The 7,199-nt window shown below is 14.0% G+C and overlaps 2 pseudogenes; both read right to left on the bottom strand.

The window, feature by feature from the left end:
• Positions 1-511: 511 nt before the first annotated feature.
• Positions 512-3,220, bottom strand: LOC126876057 (NADH-ubiquinone oxidoreductase chain 1-like; annotated as a pseudogene).
• A 2,590-nt stretch (positions 3,221-5,810) lies between these two features.
• On the bottom strand, positions 5,811-6,745 carry LOC126876058 (NADH-ubiquinone oxidoreductase chain 1-like; annotated as a pseudogene).
• Between the last annotated feature and the right edge of the window lie 454 nt (positions 6,746-7,199).

Raw genomic sequence — 7,199 nt, 5'->3', positions numbered from 1 at the left:
ATATTTTAAAATTTAAATACACATAAATTTATATATATATATATTTAATATATATAAATACACACACAAATTTACTTATTTATATATATATATATATATAAACACAAACTTACTAATAATATTAATATATTTATATAAATACATACAAATTTATTAATATACACACATATTTAAACATATATATAAAATACACACACACATATTTAAATATAATTTTTAAAACAAAATTAATTTTTAAATTAATAATATTAATTAAAAATCAATAAATAAATATTAAATAATTTATTTATATATATATATATAAATTTAATAAAAATTAATTTTTTAATTAATTAAATTTATATAAACAAACTTTTATACATTTAAATATAATAATTAAAAACTTAATCTATATATATATATATATATACATATAAATTTTTATAATTTTTAAATTAATAAAATTAATTTAAAATTAATAATAATTTATTATAAGAAAATTTTATTAAAAATTAAATATTTTTTAAAATACAAATTAAAATACTATCAAAACAGTAAATTCTTTTATTAAATAAATTAATATTAAATATATTAAAATTAACACTAATAATTCAACCCAACATATTATTATTAATTTATCATATCGAATACGAGGTAATACACCACGAATTATAATTAATAAAATTAAATGAAATAAATAAACTAAAATAAAACTAAATGATCATCAATTTAATCCAAGAAACATTATTGTTAATAATAATCTTATAAATATAACATTTAAATATTCAGATAAAAAAATTAATACAAATAATCTTCTATAATATTCAACATTAAATCGAGAAACTAATTCTGATTCGCCTTCAATCAAATCAAATGGAACTCGATTTAAATCAATTAATGCTCTAATTATAAAAATAATATATAAAGGATATATAAAAAAATATATATATATATTATATTGAAATTTTATAAATATAAATAAAGAATAATTCTCAATTAAAATTATTAGTAAAAAAAGGACCAAAAATAATAAAATTTCAAATGAAATTATTTGAGAAACTGAACGTAATGAACCTAAAATTGAATAATTACATAAAGACACTCAACCAATTATTATAATTGGATAAACCATTAATCTCAAAATTAATATTAAAAAAATAATTCTATAATCAATAAAAAAAAAGAATATATTCAAGGATAAATAAATCATAATATTAGTGATAAAAAAAAATATAATTATTGGACTATATAAATATAAATTATTAAAATTTAAAAAAAAAATTCCTTTGATATCAATTTTAAAGCATCTCTAAAAGGTTGAAATAAACCTTTAAGTATTAATTTATTTGGACCTTTTCGTAATTGAATATAACCTAATATTTTACGCTCAAATAAAGTTGAAAAAGCCACTCTAATCAAAATTATAAACATTATTAATAAAAAATTAAAAAAAAAATTATTATGTATTATAATTTTATTATAATTTATTTAAATTCTAAATTTAATGCACTAATTTGCTAATATAATCAAAATTATTAATTAAGATTAATAATATAATTTAATTAAAAATTATAGTCCTTTCGTACAAATAATTTATTTATTTTTATAGATAGAAACCAATCTGACTCACGTCGATTTGAACTCAAATCATGTAAGATTTTAATAGTCGAACAAACTTAATTATTAAACTTCTGCATTTAAAATTTATCTTAATTCAACATCGAGGTCGCAATCATCTTTATTAATATGATCTTTAAAAAGATATTACGCTGTTATCCCTAAGGTAATTTATTCTTTCAATTTTTAATACAAGATCATTAATTATTCTTTAATTAAAGTTTATATTTAAAATAAAGTTTTATAAATTTACTAATCCTCCCAATTAAATATTTATATTTAAAAAATTTAAAATCTAATATATATAAATATAAAATTCTATAGGGTCTTATCGTCCCATAAATATATTTTAGCATTTTTACTAAAAATTTAAACTAATTATATATATATATATATATATATATATATGAGACAGTATATATCTCATTAATTCTTTCATTCTAGTTTTTAATTAAAAAAAATTGATTATGCTCCCTTTGTACAGTCAATTATACTGCAGCCATTAAATAATTAAATCATTGGGCAGATAGACTTAAAATTGAAATCAATAAGCCATGTTTTTGATAAACAGGTGAATATATTTAATTTGCCTAATTCCTTATATATATATATATTTCAAAATTTATTAAAAAATAAAAATTTTAAACATAAAATATTACTAATATAATCATTATACTTAATTTAAATAAATTATAAATTATTTTTTTTCAATAAATATATATCATTCAATTTTACATAAATTTTTTAAATAAAATTACTAAATTATTAAATACTTATTAATAAAAATTATTACTAAATCAATATAATTATTATAATATAAATTTTTAAATAATAATAATAATAATTCAATTATATATTTAAATTTATAGATTATCCCATAAATTTTTTATATAAAAATAAAAAAAATTGTAAAATAAATTTTTTATATTTTTTATATATAAATTAAATTCATTTAAAAAAAACTAGATATAAAAAAAATCGATTAACATTTAATTTCTAAATATATATTATAATTTTTTATTCAACAAAAACATAATTGTATATTTAACTCTTTTTCTTTCGAGAATAATAAAATTATTAAATTATATTAATTAACCCTGATACAAAAGGTACAAAATTTATTTTACTTATTTAATTCTTTAAAATTTCATTCACATTACTAAATCTATAAATCGTTATATTATTTCATAAATTATTACTTTAACAATTATTTATTATACAACTTTACAAAAATATAATTTAATAAATTTTAAACTAAAATATTAAATTTATTATCTTAAAAAAAATTCAATTTAAATAATTTTCATTAAAAATGAAATATTATAAAAACTAATTTTTTATCTAAAAACATTTTCCAATATTTTTACTATGTTACGACTTATTCCACAAATGAAATTGACGGGCAATTTGTACACTTTTCAAAACTATTTTCAAATTAATTAATTTATTAATTTTACTTTTGAATCCTCTTTCAAATTAATATTAAAATATAATTATTAAAAAATTAAATTTATTATAACTCATAAATTCTTAAATATACTACATTTTGATTTGAATTAAAATTTTTTATTAAATTTTTATTAAAATTAATTTTATATAATAATATACAACAATACATAAACATCTACTTAAGTTTATCTTATCGTGGATTATCAAATTAAACTACAAGTTTCTCTAATAAGAATGAAAAGCCGCCATATAATTTAGTTTTAATGATTCAACATTTAATAATAAATCCAATATTATTATTTTATATAATAGGGTATCTGATCCTAGTTTATTATTTTATCTTATTATATTTATAAATATAAAATTTAATTTAATTATAAATTAAATTTCACCTAAAATATATAATTTTTATTAAATAATATTATTTTAAATATTTATATATATATAAATTAATAAAATTAATTTACAAATTTAGTTTAACCGCTATTGCTGGCACGAAATTAATCATTATTTATATTATTTTCTAAATTTAACTTTCATTAATTATTTAAATTCAATTATTAAAATAAAATAAATTTTTAATTTTAAATCATTATTTATTAATACAAAAATATAATTAATTAAAAAATCATTATAAAATTTATTTTATATTATTAATATTATTAATTCTTTTAAAATCAAAATTTAATATGCAAATTACATTAAATATAATTTTTTTATTAAATTATTTTTATTTTTAAAATATAAAATATTTACATATTTATTTATAATACACACATACACACACATTATATATATATATATATATATATATATATATATATATATATATATATATATATACACATTTATTAAAATACTATTAATTTATATTAAATTATTTTTTTATTAAAATTTTAATTAATAATTAATCTTTTTAGTGTAAATAAAATATTTTTACTTAAACTAAAATTTTTTAATAAAATTTATATTAATATATATATATATATTTATATTCATATTTATATATTTTTTATCCTATTTTTATCTATTTTTTATTCTAATTTAAAACTTATTAGCAATATTATTATATATATTTTATTTATAAAAAATTTAATTTTAATTCAACTTCCGCAAGGAAATGCCTTGCACGTCAAATCAGACACACACGGTGACGAGCAACGTTTCAATTCGCGACAACAAGGTATGCTCGTTCATTGTATTGTCTTTACAATCCGCTATAACATTTTTTTCGTCTTTATTTTTACACTGCGATTTAAGGCAAGAAAAATGATTGAAAGTTTCTTTTGTTCTTGTTTCAAATCATTTTTCCTTCTTAAAAAGGATTTTAAGAAAGATAAAAAATACATTTTTCTCAAAGTATGATAGCGTTTGTGATAGATCATGTATGATCTTGTCCTTTCTTTGCAATGCTATATCTAGTGTCCTTAAATGTTCCATATCTTTTCATTTACTTATACTCCCATCTTATTCTTCTGGTCTGAAAGTATAACTGTTACAGCTTTTAATGGTGTTTTGTTTTTATCTCTTGAATATGAGGTGGAATGGTGTAATAGGTACTGAAGTACACTAGGTGATATTTAACCAATAATGTTTATTAAACAGATAACAACAACTGACAATTTGCAAATAACATCGGCTGATTTTTAACGATTATTATACTTACTTGATTAGGAAAACAAATAATTGAATATCCATATACAAATTTAAATATATTATTTACATCAGTATATTTTATATATTTAATTTTATCATTTTTTATAAATAATATTTGAGATATATTATTAAAAAAAAATAATTAGTTAATGAACTTGAATAAGTATATGACTTGAAATCATATTATAGAAATAAAATTTTCTATTTACTTTAAATAAACAATTATCTAATTATAAATTAAAATTTAATTATATAATTAAATTATTATAATTATTAAACATAAATAATTTATTTAATTTAAATCAAAATTAATTATATTTACATTTTTCTTTAATTTTAAATTTATCTAATAAATTTATAATTTATTTAATAAAACCTATAAATAAATTAAATATAAAAAATAAAAAATTTAATTTATATATATATATATATATCCATAAATATATATATATATATAAATATTTTAAAATTTAAATACACATAAATTTATATATATATATTTAATATATATAAATACACACACAAATTTACTTATTTATATATATATATATAAAATATATATATATATATATATATATATATATATATATATATATATATATATATATATATATTGTATTATTGTATATTGTATATATATTATATATATATTATATATATATATATATATATATATATATATATAATATATATATATATAAAAACACAAACTTACTAATAATATTAATATATTTATATAAATACATACAAATTTATTAATATACACACATATTTAAATATATATATAAAATACACACACACACACACATATTTAAATATAATTTTTAAAATAAAATTAATTTTTAAATTAATAATATTAATTAAAAATCAATAAATAAATATTAAATAATTTATTTATATATATATAAATTTAATAAAAATTAATTTTTTAATTAATTAAATTTATATAAACAAACTTTTATACATTTAAATATAATAATTAAAAACTTAATCTATATATATATATACATATAAATTTTTATAATTTTTAAATTAATAAAATTAATTTAAAATTAATAATAATTTATTATAAGAAAATTTTATTAAAAATTAAATATTTTTTAAAATACAAATTAAAATACTATCAAAACAGTAAATTCTTTTATTAAATAAATTAATATTAAATATATTAAAATTAACACTAATAATTCAACCCAACATATTATTATTAATTTATCATATCGAATACGAGGTAATACACCACGAATTATAATTAATAAAATTAAATGAAATAAATAAACTAAAATAAAACTAAATGATCATCAATTTAATCCAAGAAACATTATTGTTAATAATAATCTTATAAATATAACATTTAAATATTCAGATAAAAAAATTAATACAAATAATCTTCTATAATATTCAACATTAAATCGAGAAACTAATTCTGATTCGCCTTCAATCAAATCAAATGGAACTCGATTTAAATCAATTAATGCTCTAATTATAAAAATAATATATAAAGGATATATAAAAAATATATATATATATATTATATTGAAATTTTATAAATATAAATAAAGAATAATTCTCAATTAAAATTATTAGTAAAAAAAGAACCAAAAATAATAAAATTTCAAATGAAATTATTTGAGAAACTGAACGTAATGAACCTAAAATTGAATAATTACATAAAGACATTCAACCAATTATTATAATTGGATAAACCATTAATCTCAAAATTAATATTAAAAAAATAATTCTATAATCAATAAAAAAAAGAATATATTCAAGGATAAATAAATCATAATATTAGTGATAAAAAATATAATTATTGGACTATATAAATATAAATTATTAAAATTTAAAAAAAAAAATTCCTTTGATATCAATTTTAAAGCATCTCTAAAAGGTTGAAATAAACCTTTAAGTATTAATTTATTTGGACCTTTTCGTAATTGAATATAACCTAATATTTTACGCTCAAATAAAGTTGAAAAAGCCACTCTAATCAAAATTATAAATATTATTAATAAAAAATTAAAAAAAAAATTATTATGTATTATAATTTTATTATAATTTATTTAAATTCTAAATTTAATGCACTAATTTGCTAATATAATCAAAATTATTAATTAAGATTAATAATATAATTTAATTAAAAATTATAGTCCTTTCGTACAAATAATTTATTTATTTTTATAGATAGAAACCAATCTGACTCACGTCGATTTGAACTCAAATCATGTAAGATTTTAATAGTCGAACAAACTTAATTATTAAACTTCTGCATTTAAAATTTATCTTAATTCAACATCGAGGTCGCAATCATCTTTATTAATATGATCTTTAAAAAGATATTACGCTGTTATCCCTAAGGTAATTTATTCTTTCAATTTTTAATACAAGATCATTAATTATTCTTTAATTAAAGTTTATATTTAAAATAAAGTTTTATAAATTTACTAATCCTCCCAATTAAATATTTATATTTAAAAAATTTAAAATCTAATATATAT

Source organism: Bombus huntii, unplaced genomic scaffold, assembly GCF_024542735.1.
Source record: "Bombus huntii isolate Logan2020A unplaced genomic scaffold, iyBomHunt1.1 ctg00000062.1, whole genome shotgun sequence".
Classification (NCBI taxonomy): Eukaryota; Metazoa; Arthropoda; class Insecta; order Hymenoptera; family Apidae; genus Bombus; species Bombus huntii.
Note: the sequence above shows the minus strand (reverse complement) of the source record. Positions and strands in the feature narration are given on the sequence as shown.